The sequence below is a fragment of the Scyliorhinus torazame genome, chromosome 24 (genome assembly GCF_047496885.1).
Source record: "Scyliorhinus torazame isolate Kashiwa2021f chromosome 24, sScyTor2.1, whole genome shotgun sequence".
Classification (NCBI taxonomy): Eukaryota; Metazoa; Chordata; class Chondrichthyes; order Carcharhiniformes; family Scyliorhinidae; genus Scyliorhinus; species Scyliorhinus torazame.
The window spans coordinates 40,045,126-40,059,365 of record NC_092730.1 but is presented as its reverse complement, the minus strand read 5'-3'; the positions used below and the strand labels follow the sequence as shown (position 1 = coordinate 40,059,365).

Below are 14,240 nucleotides of genomic sequence, written 5' to 3'. Positions count from 1 at the left end.
CCACCCTGCCGCGCTGTGGCAACAGATATGCTCCGTGCACAAATCGATTTAAATTCTATCTTCTTCGTAATTTCCTTTCAAACAAGATGTGCTTTTCCTATTTTTGAACCCCAGCCAGAGACCTGCATCTGAGTGCGATCTTTCTCCAAGCCGCTGGGGGGTTAAGGAGCTTTTCATTGCTGCATTGATCAGTTTGCTCCAATCAACAAAGACCGAGCTGCCGCCTACCTGTTCCTCACGCGAAGGTATTGAGAGTCTAAGATCTGAGCGGCGTGAAAGCTCCAATTAGACAGTTGCATCCTGGCGACTGGAATCTCTCTCCACAGCTGCTTCTGGTGCCGCTTTCACAGACAAGTCGCCAAAGAACCCCTTCTGTGTCCACACAGGAGGAAGTTCATCTCATGTCCTGAGGCCACCACTTCCCAATTGAACCGGAGGTATTGGATCTTCCTGGGGTTGAACATTTTGTTTGAGGAACATAACTTCGTGGAAGAAATGTTAATGTCAGAAGGGAATTCGAACGCACGCTTCCAGAGGAGACTGCAAACTTAACGCAGCGCCTTCGACCGCTCGGCCATCCTAACGCTTTGTGACAAAACATATGCTCCGTGCACAAATCGATTTAAATTCTATATTCATCGTAATTTCTTTTCACACTTCATGTGCTTTTCCTATTTTTGCACTCCAGCCAGAGTCCTCTATCTGAGTGCCGTCCTTCTCCAAGCCGCTGGTGTTTAACGAGCTTCTCATTGCTGCATTGATCAGTTTGCTGCAATCAACAAAGACCGAACTCCCGCCGACCTGTTCCTCACACGAAGGTATTGAGAGTCTAAGGTAAAGGTAAAAAATGGGGAACCACAGAGAAAATGCTGTAAAAAAGGATGGGTGAGTAAATTTGCAGATGACACTAAAGTCGGTGGAGTTGTGGATAGTGCGGAAGGATGTTACAAGTTACAGAGGGACCATAAGACCATAAGACATAGGAGCGGAAGTAAGGCCATTCGGCCCATCGAGTCCACTCCACCATTCAATCATGGCTGATTTCAACTCCATTTACCCGCTCTCTCTCCATAGCCCTTAATTCCTCGAGAAATCAAGAATTTATCAACTTCTGTCTTAAAGACACTCAACGTCCCGGCCTCCACCGCCCTCTGTGGCAATGAATTCCACAGACCCACTACTCTTTGGCTGAAGAAATTTCTCCTCATCTCTGTTCTAAAGTGATTCCCTTTTATTCTAAGGCTGTGCCCCCGGGTCCTAGTCTCCCCTGCTCATGGAAACAACTTCCCTACGTCCACCCTATCTAAGCCATTCATTATCTTGTAAGTTTCTATTAGATATCCCCTCAACCTCCTAAACTTCAATGAATATAATCCCAGGATCCTCAGACGTTAATCGTATGTTAGGCCTACCATTCCTGGGATTATCCGTGTGAATCTCCGCTGGACCCGCTCCAGTGCCAGTATGTCCTTCCTGAGGTGTGGGGCCCAACATTTCTCACAGTATTCTAAATGGGGCCTAACTAACGCTTTATAAAGCTTCAGAAGTACATCCCTGCTTTTATATTCCAAGCCTCTTGAGATAAATGACAACATTGCATTTGCTTTCTTAATTACGGACTCAACCTGCAAGTTTACCTTGAGAGAATCCTGGACTAGGACTCCCAAGTCCCTTTGCTCTTCAGCATTATGAATTTTGTCACCGTTTAGAAAATAGTCCATGCCTCTATTCTTTTTTCCAAAGTGCAAGACCTCGCACTTGCCCACGTTGAATTTCATCAGCCATTTCTTGGACCACTTTACTAAACTGTCTAAAACTTTCTGCAGCCTCCCCACCTCCTCCATACTACCTGCCCCTCCACCTATCTTTGTATCATCGGCAAACTTAGCCAGAATTTCCCCAGTCCCGTCATCTAGATCGTTAATATATAAAGAGAACAGCTGCGGCCCCAACACTGAACCCTGCGGGACACCACTCGTCATCGGTTGCCATTCCGAAAAAGAACATTTTATCCCAACTCTCTGCCTTCTGCCTGACAGCCAATCGTCAATCCATGTTAGTACCTTGCCTCGAATACCATGGGCCCTTATTTTACTCAGCAGTCTCCCGTGAGGCACCTTATCAAAGGCCTTTTGGAAGTCAAGATAGATAACATCCATTGGCTCTCCTTGGTCTAACCTATGTGTTATCTCTTCAAAGAACTCTAACAGGTTTGTCAGGCACGACCTCCCCTTACTAAATCCATGCTGACTTGTCCTGATCCGACCCCGTACTGACAAGAATTTAGAAATCTCATCCTTAACAATGGATTCTAGAATCTTGCCAACAACCGAGGATAGACTAATTGGCCTATAATTTTCCATCTTTTTCCTTGTTCCCTTCTTGAACAGGGGGGTTACAACAGCGATTTTCCAATCCTCTGGGACTTTCCCTGACTCCAGTGACTTTTGAAAGATCATAACTAACGCTTCCACTATTTCTTCAGATATCTCCTTTAGAACTCTAGGATGTATCCCATCTGGGCCCGGAGATTTATCAATTTTTAGACCTCTTTGTTTCTCTAGCACTTTCTCCTTTGTGATGGATACCATATTCAACTCTGCCCCCTGACTCTCCTGAATTGTTGGGATATTACTCATGTCTTCTACTTAGGCCACACTTGGAGTATAGTGTTCAATTCTGGTCGCCACACTACCAGAAGGATGTGGAGGCTTTAGAGAGGGTGCAGAAGAGATTTACCAGAATGTTGCCTGGTATGGAGGGCATAAGCTATGAGGAGCGATTGAATAAACTCGGTTTGTTCTCACTGGAACGAAGGAGGTTGAGGGGCGACCTGATAGAGGTATACAAAATATTGAGGGGCATAGACAGAGTGGATAGTCAGAGGCTTTTCCCCAGGGTAGAGGGGTCAATTACTAGGGGGCATAGGTTTAAGGTGAGAGGGGCAAGGTTTAGAGTAGATGTACGAGGCAAGTTTTTTACGCAGAGGGTAGTGGGTGCCTGGAACTCGCTACCGGAGGAGGTAGTGGAAGCAGGGACGATAGGGACATTTAAGGGGCATCTTGACAAATATATGAATAGGATGGGAATAGAAGGATACGGACCCAGGAAGTGTAGAAGATTGTAGTTTAGTCGGGCAGTATGGTCGGCACGGGCTTGGAGGGCCGAAGGGCCTGTTCCTGTGCTGTACATTTCTTTGTTCTTTGTTCTTTGTACTGTGAAGACTGACGCAAAGTACTTATTTAGTTCCTCAGCTGTTTCCTTCTCTCCCATCACTAGATTACCAGGGACATTTTGGAGCGGCCCAATGTCTACTTTTACCTCCCGTTTGTTTTTAATGTATTTAAAGAAACTTTTATTATCAATCCTAATGTTACTTTCTGGCCTACCTTCATAATTGATCCTCTCTTTCTTTATTTCTCTCTTTGTTATCCTGTTTGTTTTTGTAGCCTTCCCAATCTTCTGACTTCCCACTACTCTTTGCCAGATTATAGGCTTTCTCTGTTGTTTTGATGCATTCCCTAACTTCCTTTGTCAGCCATGGCTGCCTAATCTCCCCTCTGATAACCTTTCTTTTCTTTGGGACAGACATCTGTACTGTGCCCTCAATTACTCCCAGAAACTCCAGCCATTGCTGTTCTACTGTCTTTCCCACTAGGCTCTGCTCCCAGTCGATTTTCGTCAGTTCCTCCCTCATGCCCCTGTAGTTACCTTTATTTAACTGTAACACCTTTACATCTGATTCTATCTTCTTTCTTTCAAATTGGAGATTGAATTCTACCATGTTATGATCACTGCCTCCTAAGTGTTCCCTTACTTTAAGATCTTTAATCAATTCTGGCTCATTACATATAACTAAGTCCAGAATGGTCTGTCCCCTCGTGGGCTCCATCACAAGCTGTTCCAAAAAGACCCCTCCTGTAAACATTCAATGAATTCCCTTTCCTTGGGTCCACTGGCAGCATTATCTACCCTGTCCACCTGCATATTAAAGTCCCCCATGATCACTGTGACCTTGCCTTTCTGACACGCACTTTCTATTTCGTGGTGCATTTTGTGACCCTGGTCCTGACCACTGTTAGGAGGCCAGTACATAACACCCATTATGGGTTTTTTTTGCCTTTGTGGTTCCTCAACTCTACCCACGCAGACTCCACATCATCTGACCCTATGTCGTTTAGTGCTATCGATTTAATTTCATTCCTAATTAACAAGTCAGCCCCGCCCCCTCTGCCCACCTCTCTGTCTCTTCGATAGGTTGTGAATCCCTGGAGGTTTAAATGCCAGTCCTGAACCCCCTACAACCACGTCTCTGTGATGCCTACCACATCATACCTGCCAGTCACAATCTGGGCCACAAGCTCATCTACCTTGTTCCGTACACTGCGCGCATTTAAATATAGCACCTTTAATTCTCTATTGACCGTCCCTTTTTGTTTTCTTAGTGTGGTGGACCTTGGTTTACTGAGGCTTTCCATACACTGTGTCATATTTTGTGGGACGGGGACTATCGTAACCTCTCCTGAGTTCGGTCTTTTCGTGCGTTTTTGTATTCCTAAGCAGCTACGCTTCCCACTGATTACTTCACCTCATGGTTCCCTGACTCCCCTCGCCCCCCCCCCCCCCATTCTCTAGTTTAAAGTCCGACTGACCACCCTATTTACTTTTTTCGCCAGAACACTGGTCCCAGCTCGGTTCAGGTGGAGACCATCCCAACGGTATAGGTCCCCCTGTCCTAAAACTGATGCCAGTGTCCCATGAAAAGGAACCCCTCTTTCCCACACCACTCTTTCAGTCACGTATTATCTTCCCTTATTCTTGCCTCCCTATGCCAATTTGCACGTGGCTCGGGCAGGAATCCGGAGATTATGACCCTTGAGAACCTGTTTTTTAATTTGAATCCTAGCTCTTTATAATCTCTAAACAGGTCCTCTTTTCTAGACTTTCCTATGTTGTTGGTATCGACATGGACCACAACAACTGGGTCCGCCCCCTCCCTCACCCGTATCCTTTCAAGCCGGTCAGAGATGCCCCGCACCCTAGCACCGGGCAGGCAACTTATAATGTGGGACCCTTTATCCTGCTCACAAAGGATACTATCTATCCCCCTGATAATAGAATCCCCTACAACTACAACTTGCCTATTTACTCCCTCCCCTTGAATAGCCTGCTGAACCATGGTGCCTTGGTCAGCTGACTCATCCTTCCTGCAGCCCTGTTCGCCATTCACACAGGGAGCAAGTGCCTCATACCTGTTGGACAGGGTCAAGTGCTGAGGCTCCTGAGTTCCTGACTGCTGCTTCCCGTTACCTGCCTGACTTGCAGTCGCACCGTGCTGTCCCTGGCCACCGGCAGGATTTAAACTACTCCTGTCATGAACTGGGCTTCTGCCTTTCGGGTCATGCTGTACGAATTCAAGCAGGAATCCCATGTCCTGAGCTCACCGCTTGCCCATTGAATGTGAGGTATTGGATCTTCCTGGGGTTGAATATTGCGTGGAGGAAAAGTTAATGTCTGAAGTGGGATTCGAACCCACGCCTCCAGAAAAGACTGAGACCTTAGCGCAGCGCCTGCGACCGCTCGGCCACCCTGCCACGTTGCGACAAAATGTGTGCTCCGTGCACAAATCTATTTAAATTCTATCTTCATTGTCTTTACATTCCAAGCTTGATGTGATTTTAATATTTTTGAACCACAGCAGAGTCTTGTGTCTGAGTGCCATCCTTCTCCAAGCCGGTGGTGTTTAAGAAAATTCTCATTGCTGCATTGAACAGTTTTCTCTAATCAAGAAAGTCCGAACTGCCGCCTTACTGTTCCTCACACGAAGTATTGAGAGTGTAAGATATGAGTGGAGTGAAGGATCCAATTGGAGAGTTGCATTCTGGCGACTCGAATCACTCTCCATTGCTGCTGCTTTCACAGACAAGTAGCCGAAGAACCCTTAAGTGTCCAAACAGCAGGAAGTTCATCCAGTAAAGGCGGCAGAATAGGTTTCTAGGAGAGGTCAACTGAGACACCTCGACATTCGAACCAGCCAGACTATTTACAACAAGAGAAGAGAAATGTTACCCGGCGTCCTGCGATCAATATTATTTCCTCAACCAGGCTCACAGAGCAGATCATCCAGTCATGGGCTGGGCTTCTGTCTGTTGGGCCTTGCTTTGCGAATGTGAGCAGGAATCTCATGTCTTTACGCCACCGCTTCCCAATTGAATCGGAGGTATTGGATCTTCCTGGTGTTGAACGCTTAGCTGGAAACACGTAACCTCGTGGAGGAAAAGTTAATGTCAGAAGTGGGATTCGAAATCACGCCTCCAGAGGAGACTGCAACCTTAACGCAGCGCCTTCGACCGCTCGGCCATCCCGACGCGCTGCGATCAAAGATATGCTCCATGGGCAAATCGATTTTAATTCAATTTTCATCTTCATTTCATTTCAAACTAGATGAGGTTTTACTATTTTTGAACGCCAGCCAGACTCTTGTATCTGAGTGCCATCCTTCTCCAAGACGCTGTGTGTTAAGGAGCTCTCATTTCTGCATTGATCAGTTTGCTCCAATCTACAAAGTCCGTACCACCACTTGCCCATTGAATGTGAGGTATTGGATCTTCCTGGGGTTGAACATTTCGTGGAGGAAAAGTTAATGTCAAAAGTGCGATTCGAACCCACGCTTCTAGAGAAGACTGCGACCTTAACGCAGCGCCATAGCCACTCGGCCATCCTGACGCGCTGGCGTCAAAACTACGTTCCGTGTACAAATCGACTTAAATTCTATCTTCATCGTCATTTCATTTCAAACAAGATATGCTTTCGCTACTTTTGAACCCCACCCAATGTCCTGTATCTGAGTGCCATCCTTGTCCAAACTGCTGGGGGTTAAGGAGCTTCTCATTGCCGCATTCATCAGTTTGCTCCAATCAACAAGGACCAAAGTCCCGCTCAACCTGTTCCTCGCACGACGGTATTGAATGTCTAAGATCTGAGAGACGTGAAGTATCCAATTGGAGAGTTGCATTCTGGCGACTGCAATCTCTCTCCACAGCTGCTCCCTGTGCTGGTTTCAGAGACATGGAGCCGAACAACCCCTCCAGTGTCCAAACAGGTGAACGGTCATCCAGTCGAGGCGCCAGGAGAGTGTTCTGGGAGAAGTCAACTTAGTCACATCGACTGCAGTGTGGGTAGCTGAAGAACAGGTGTCCAAGACCGGATCAGACTGAAAGCAAAACTTTGATACCAATAAAGAAAATCGCAGATGTGCTGCTGACCAATAGCAACTTGTTTCCGTTTGGTGTGAGTGAGAACACGAATAGCAGAGGATGGTTTCAATCCATCGACTTCTGGGTTATGGGCCCAGCACGCTTCCGCTGCGCCACTCTGCTCGTGGTTGACTCTCTTCGGGGTCGGACTTGAGGCAAGATTTGAAGAAATCAGTAACAGCGTGATTAATGTTCCCAGAGAGTGAAACTTCCGTCACGAACTTCATTCTATGAAGGTGATTCCAGTCACTCCCCACTTTCCCATCAGAATAACGTCACAGAATCAATCACATCACCTTCACAGAACAACCATTCAGCACGAAAATAAATTATCTGAACTATGCTGACCAGTATTAGTGTGTTCAAAAGTGTGTTCCTGTTGAAAGAAAAAATAAGGAAGTGAATAGTTGTGTGGCTACCGCAAGGCAGTAATGTTGTAGCTCCTGGTTTAAGGAGCAGAGTGCGCAGTGGAAGCGTGCTGGGCCATTAGCCAGAGGTAGAGGAATCGAGGCTATTCTCTGCTATTTACATTCTCCCTCACACCAAAAGTTAACATAACGCAGATTCATGTTTGCTTTGCAGCAAATACCTATCAGAAACTTTTTGCAGTCTCATCCTGACATTAGTCCCAGGAATGAAGGAGGCAGCATGGCACATTACAACATTGTAAAGCTCACACATAGGGAACCACAGAGAAAATTCTTTAAAGTCTCAGACGGTCTGACAGCATCTGAAGGGAGAGAAAAGAGCAAACGTTTCGAGTCCAGGTGACCCTTTGTCAAAGCTGGACGGAAACGTTATCGAGCAGTACCCCACAGAGGGGCAATATAGATATAGAACGATATCCAGTAATAACTCACAGGGGGCCAACAAGGAAATAAAGCTTTATCGAGCAATGAATCACAATAGAAACAGATTTCCCATTTTCCCTCTCGGACGGATGTGAACAATCCAACCAGCCAGACTACTTACAAGAAATGAAGACGAATTTGTCCCGGAGTCCTGGGATCAATATTCATTCCTCAACCAGTTTACTGAAGCAAGTTATAGAGTCATTAACTGCGCTTTTGCCTGTGGAGTCTTGCTGTGCGTATTTAAGCGGAATCTGATGCCCTGAGGCCAATGTTTTTCCACTGAAAGGGAGCTATTGGATCTTCCTGGAAAAATTTAACCTCGTGGAGGAAAAGTCAAAATCAGGGGTGTGAGTGGAACCCACGCCTCCAGAAGAGACTGCGACCTGAACGTAGCTCCTTAGCCGCTCGGCCATCCTGATGCGCTCGCGTCAAATTTAAGATCCGTGCACAAATCGACTTAAATTCTATCTTCATCGTCATTTCCTTTCAAACAAGATATGCTTTTCCTAATTTTGAACCCCAGGCAGTCCTGTATCTGAGTGCCATCGTTGTCCAAACTGCTGGGGGTTAAGGAGCTTCTCATTGCTGCATTCATCAGTTTGCTCCAATCAACAAGGACCAAATTCCCGCTCAACCTGTTCCTCGCACGACGGTATTGAATGTCTAAGATCTGAGAGACGTGAAGTATCCAATTGGAGAGTTGCATTCTGGCGACTGCAATATCTCTCCTAAGCTGCTCCCTGTGCTGGTTTCAGAGACATGGAGCCGAACAACCCCTCCAGTGTCCAAACAGGTGAACGGTCACCCAGTAGAGGCGCCAGAAGAGTGTTCTGGGAGAAGTCAACTTAGTCACATCGACTGCAGTGTGGGTAGCTGAAGAACAGGTGTCCAAGACCGGATCAGACTGAAAGCAAAACTTTGATACCAATAAAGAAAATCGCAGATGTGCTGCTGACCAATAGCAACTTGTTTCCGTTTGGTGTGAGTGAGAATATAAATAGCAGAGGACGGTTTCGATCCATCGACCTCTGGGTTATGGGCCCAGCACGCTTCCGCTGCGCCACTCTGCTCGTGGTTAACGCTCTTCGGCGTCGGTCTTGAGGCAAAGTTTGAAGAAATCAATAACAACGTGAACAACGTTCCCAAAGAGGTGAAACTTTGTTCCCGAACTTCATTCTATGAAGGTGATTCCAGTCACTCCCACTTTCCCATCAGAACAACGTCACAGAAGAAATCACATCACCTTCACAGAACAACCACTGAGCACGAAGGTAAATTAACTGAAATATGCTGACCAGAATCAGTGTGCTAAAAAGTGTGTTCTTGTTGAAAGAATAAATGAGGAAGTGAATAGTTGTGTGGCTACCGCAGGGCAGTAATGTTGTGTCTCCTGGTTTAAGGAGCAGAGTGCCGCAGCGGAAGCGTGCTGGGTTATTAGCCTGAGGTCGAGGATTCGAGGCTGTTCTCTGCTATTTACATTCTCCCTCACACCAAAAGTAAACATAACACACGTTCCTGTTTGCTTTGAAGCAAATACCTATCAGAATGTTTCTTGCAGTCTCATCCCGACATTAGTCCCATGAATGAAGAAGACATAAGAACATAAGAACTAGGAACAGGAGTAGGCCATCTGGCCCCTCGAGCCGGCTCCGCCATTTAATGAGATCATGGCTGATCTTTGTGGACTCAGCTCCACTCTCCGGCCCGTTCACCATATCCCCGAATCCCTTTATTCTTTAGAAAGGCATTAATCTTTTTCTTAAAAACGTTTAAAGAAGGAGCCTCAACTGCTTCACTGGGCAAGGAATTCCAGAGATTCACAACCCTTTGGGTGACGAAGTTCCTCCTACACTCCGTCCCAAATCTACCTCCCCTTATTTTGAGGCTATGCCCCCTGATTCTGCTTTCCCCGACCAGTGGAAACAACCTGCCCGCATCTATCCTATCTATTCCCTTCATAATTTTATATGTCTCAATAAGATCCCCCCCGCATCCTTCTAAACTCCAATGAGTACAGTCCCAGTCTGCTCAACCTCGCGTCATAATCTAATCGCCTCAACTCTGGGATCAACCTAGTGAATCTCCTCTGCAGTCCCTCCAGTGCCAATATGTCCTTTCTCAGGTAAGGAGACCAAAACTGAACACAATACTCCAGATGCGGCCTCACCAACACCCTATACAATTGCAGCATAAACTCACTAGTCTTGAACTCCATCTCTCTAGCAATGAAAGACAAAACTCGATTAGCCTTCTTAATCACCTGTTGCACCTGCACACCAACTTTTTGCGACTCGTGCACCAGCACACCCAGGTCCCTCTCCACAGCAGCATGTTTTAACATCTTACCGTTTAAATAATAATCCATTCTGCTGTTATTCCTCCCAAAATGGATAGCCTCAGACTTGGCAACATTGAACTCCATCTGCCAGACCCTATCCCATTCACCTAACGTATCCAAATCCTTCTACAGACTTCCGGTATTCTCTGCACTTTTTGCTTTACCACTCATCTTAGTGTCGTCTGCAGATTTTGACACATTGCACTTGGTCCCCAACTCCAAATAGTCTATGTAAATTGTGAATAACTGCGGGCCCAACGCTGATCCTTGAGGGACCCCACTAGTTACAGGTTGCCAACCAGAGAAACACCCCTTTGATCCCCACTCTCTGCTTTCTGTTAGTTAACCAATCCTCTACCCATGCTACCACTTTACCCTCAATGCCATGTATCTTTAGTTTATGCAGCAACCTTTTGTGCGGCACCTTGTCAAAAGCTTTCTGGAAATCCAGATATACCACATCCATTGGCTCCCCGTTATCTACTGCACTGGTAACGTCCTCAAAAAATTCTTCCAAATTAGTCAGACACGAACTATCCTTTGCGAACCCATGCTGCGTCTGCCCAATGGGACAATTTCCCTCCAGGTGCCCCGCTATTTCATCCTTAATGATAGATTCCACCATTTTCCCTACAACCGAAGTTAAGCTTACCGGCCTATAATTACCCGCTTCCTGCCGACCTCCTTTTTTAACCAGTGGTGTCACGTTTGCTACTTTCCAATCCTCTGGGACCACCCCAGAGTCTAGTGAATTTTGGTAAATTAGCACTAGTGCGTTTACAATTTCCCTAGCCATCTCTTTTAACACTCTGGGATGCAGCCCATCAGGGCCAGGAGACTTGTCTACCTTTAGCCCCATTAGCTTGCCCAATACTGCCTCCTTAGTGATTACAATCATCTCAAAGGTCCTCACCAATCATATCTTTATTTCCATCAGTCACTGGCATGTTATTTGTATCCTCCACTGTGAAGATTGACCCAAAAAACCTGTTCAGCTCCTCAGCCATTTCCCCATCTCCTATTATTAAATCTCCCTTCTTGTCTTCCAAAGGACCAATATTTACCTTAGCCACTCTTTTTTGTCTTATATATTTGTAGAAGCTGTTACTATCTGCTTTTATGTTCTCAGCCAGTTTACTTTCATAGTCTACCTTACTCTTCTTTATGCCTTTTTTTAGTAGTTTTCTGTTGTCCCCTAAAGACTTCCCAGTCCTCTAGTCTCCCACTAATTTTTGACACTTTGTATGTTTTTCCTTCAATTTGATACTCTCCCTCACCTCCTTAGATATCCACGGTCGATTTTTCCCCTTTCTACCGTCTTTCTTTTTTGTCGGTATGAACCTTTTCGAAACACTGTGAAAGATCGCTCGGAAGGTTCTCCACTGTTCCTCAACTGCTTCACCATGAAGTCTTTGCTCCCAGTCTACCTTAGCTAGTTCTTCTCTCATCCCATTGTAATCGCCTTTGTTTAAGCACAAAACACTAGTGTTTGATTTTACCTTGTCATCCTCCAACTGTATTTTAAATTCCACCATATTGTGGTCGCTCCTTCCAAGAGGATCCCGAACTATGAGATCATTAATCAATCCTGCCTCATTACACAGGACCAGATCTAGGACCGCTTGTTCCCTTGTAGGTTCTATTACATACTGTTCCAGGAAATTATCCCGGGCACATTCTATAAACTCCTCCTCAAGGCTGCCTTTACCAACCTGGTTAAACCAATCGATATGCAGATTAAAATCTCCCATGATAACCGCTGTACCATTTCTACATGCATCTGTTATTTCTTTGCTTATTGCCTTCCCTACCATCCTGTTACTATTTGGTGGCCTATAGACTACTCCTATCAGAGCCCTTTTCGCCTTACTATTCCTGATTTCCACCCAAATTGATTCAACCTTGTCCGCCATAGCACAAATATCATCTCTTACTATTGCCCGGACGCCATCCTTAAACAACAACGCTACACCACCGCCCTTACCGTCCATTCTATCCTTTCGTATAGTCTGAATCCCTTGAATATTTAACTCCCAGTCGTCACCATCTTTTAACCATGTTTCAGGAATGGCCACTAAATCATAGTCATTCACGATGATTGGCGCCATCAACTCATTTACCTTATTTCGTATACTCCGAGCATTCAGGTAAAGTACACTTATGCTGTTTCTTACGTCTTTGTTATGAATCCTAACACCTTGATCAGTAACTTTTCGCAATTTATTTTTCCTCTTACCATTTCTCCCATTTTTCCTTGTCTTTGAACCCATATCTCTACATAATAACCTGTCACGTAACCTGCTGCCTTAATCTCCATTAACCATCATACTGTCCATAGCTTTACATTTCCCTTCCCCCCAACTTGCTAGTTGAAAGTCCTTGTGACCAACCTATTTATCCTATTCGCTAGAACACTGGTCCCAGAATGGTTCAGGTGAAGTCCGTCCCAACGGTACAGGTCCCTCCTGCCCTATTACTGATGCCAATGCCCCATGAAATGGAATCCCTCTTTACCGCACCACTCCTTTAGTGCGGGAAACTTCTCTAATTTTCTCAACCCTATGCCAATTGGCACGTGGCTCGGGTAGTAATCCAGAGATTATAAGCCTGGAAGACCTGTTCTTTAATTTAGTCCCTAGTGTTTGATAATCCCCAAACAGGTGCTCTTTCCTAGTCTTACCTATGTTGTTAGTCCCCACGTGGACCACAACAACTGGATCCTCCCCCTCCCTCTCCAAAATCATTTCAAGCCGATCAGAGATGTCCCTCACCCTGGCATCGGGCAGGCAACATACCATGTGGGACTCTCGATCTGGCTTACAAAGGATGACATCAATCCCGCTAATTATAGAATCCCCTACAACTACCACTTGTCTTTTTGCTCGCCACTCTTGAATGGCTTCCTGTACCACGGTGCAGTGGTCAGTCAACGCATCCTCCCTACAGCCCTCTTCCTCATCCACACAGGGAGTAAGTACCTCCTGCCCGTTGGACAAGGTCAAGGGCAGAGGCTCCTCAACTCCTAAACTCAGGATCCTCCTACATGCCTCCCTTGCAGTCACACCACTCTGTCCCTGACCACTGTCCGAATTAACAGTACTTATTCTACCGGGTGTGACTGCCTCCTGAAACAAAGCGTCCAGCATGAAACATTGCAACATTGTAAAGCTCACACAGAGGGAACCACGGAGAAAATGTTTTAAAGTCTCAGCAGGTCTGAAAGCATCTGCAGGGAGAGAAAAGAGCTAACGTTTCGAGTCCACGTGACAATTTGTCAAAGCTGCACGGGAAACGTTATCCAGTAGTACCCCATAGAGGGGCAATATTGATATATAACGATATCCAGTCATACCTCACAGTGGGGCAATAAGAAAATAAAGCTTATCGAGCAATAAATCACAATAGAAACCGAGTTCCCAACTTCCCCTCTCGGACGCATGTGAACAATCCAACCAGCCACACTATTTATAAGTTGAGAAGACGAATTTTACCCGGGGTCCTGAGATCAATATGAATTCCTCAACCAGAGTCACTGAAGCAGGTTATCGAGTCATTAACTGGGCTTTTGCCTGTGGGGTCTTGCTGTGCATATTTAAGCAGGAATCTCATGACCTCAGGCCAACGCTTTTCCAATGAAATTCCTGAGGTTGAAAATCTTGCTGGAGAAATTAAATCTCGTGGAGGAAAAGTCAATATCAGGAGTGGGATTCTAACCCACGTCTCCAAAAGCGACTGCGAGCTGAACGCAGCATTCTAGACCGCCTGGCCATCCTGATGCGTCGTCGTCAAAAC

At 45.9% G+C, this 14,240-nt stretch overlaps 2 non-coding genes across 2 annotated transcripts; both read right to left on the bottom strand.

Moving 5' to 3' along the window:
• Positions 1-6,285: 6,285 nt before the first annotated feature.
• trnal-aag (transfer RNA leucine (anticodon AAG)) lies at positions 6,286-6,368 on the bottom strand. The gene has a single exon. It is a non-coding gene; the product is annotated as a tRNA-Leu (tRNA).
• Positions 6,369-9,108: 2,740 nt separating this feature from the next.
• Positions 9,109-9,180, bottom strand: trnam-cau (transfer RNA methionine (anticodon CAU)). The gene has a single exon. It is a non-coding gene; the product is annotated as a tRNA-Met (tRNA).
• Between the last annotated feature and the right edge of the window lie 5,060 nt (positions 9,181-14,240).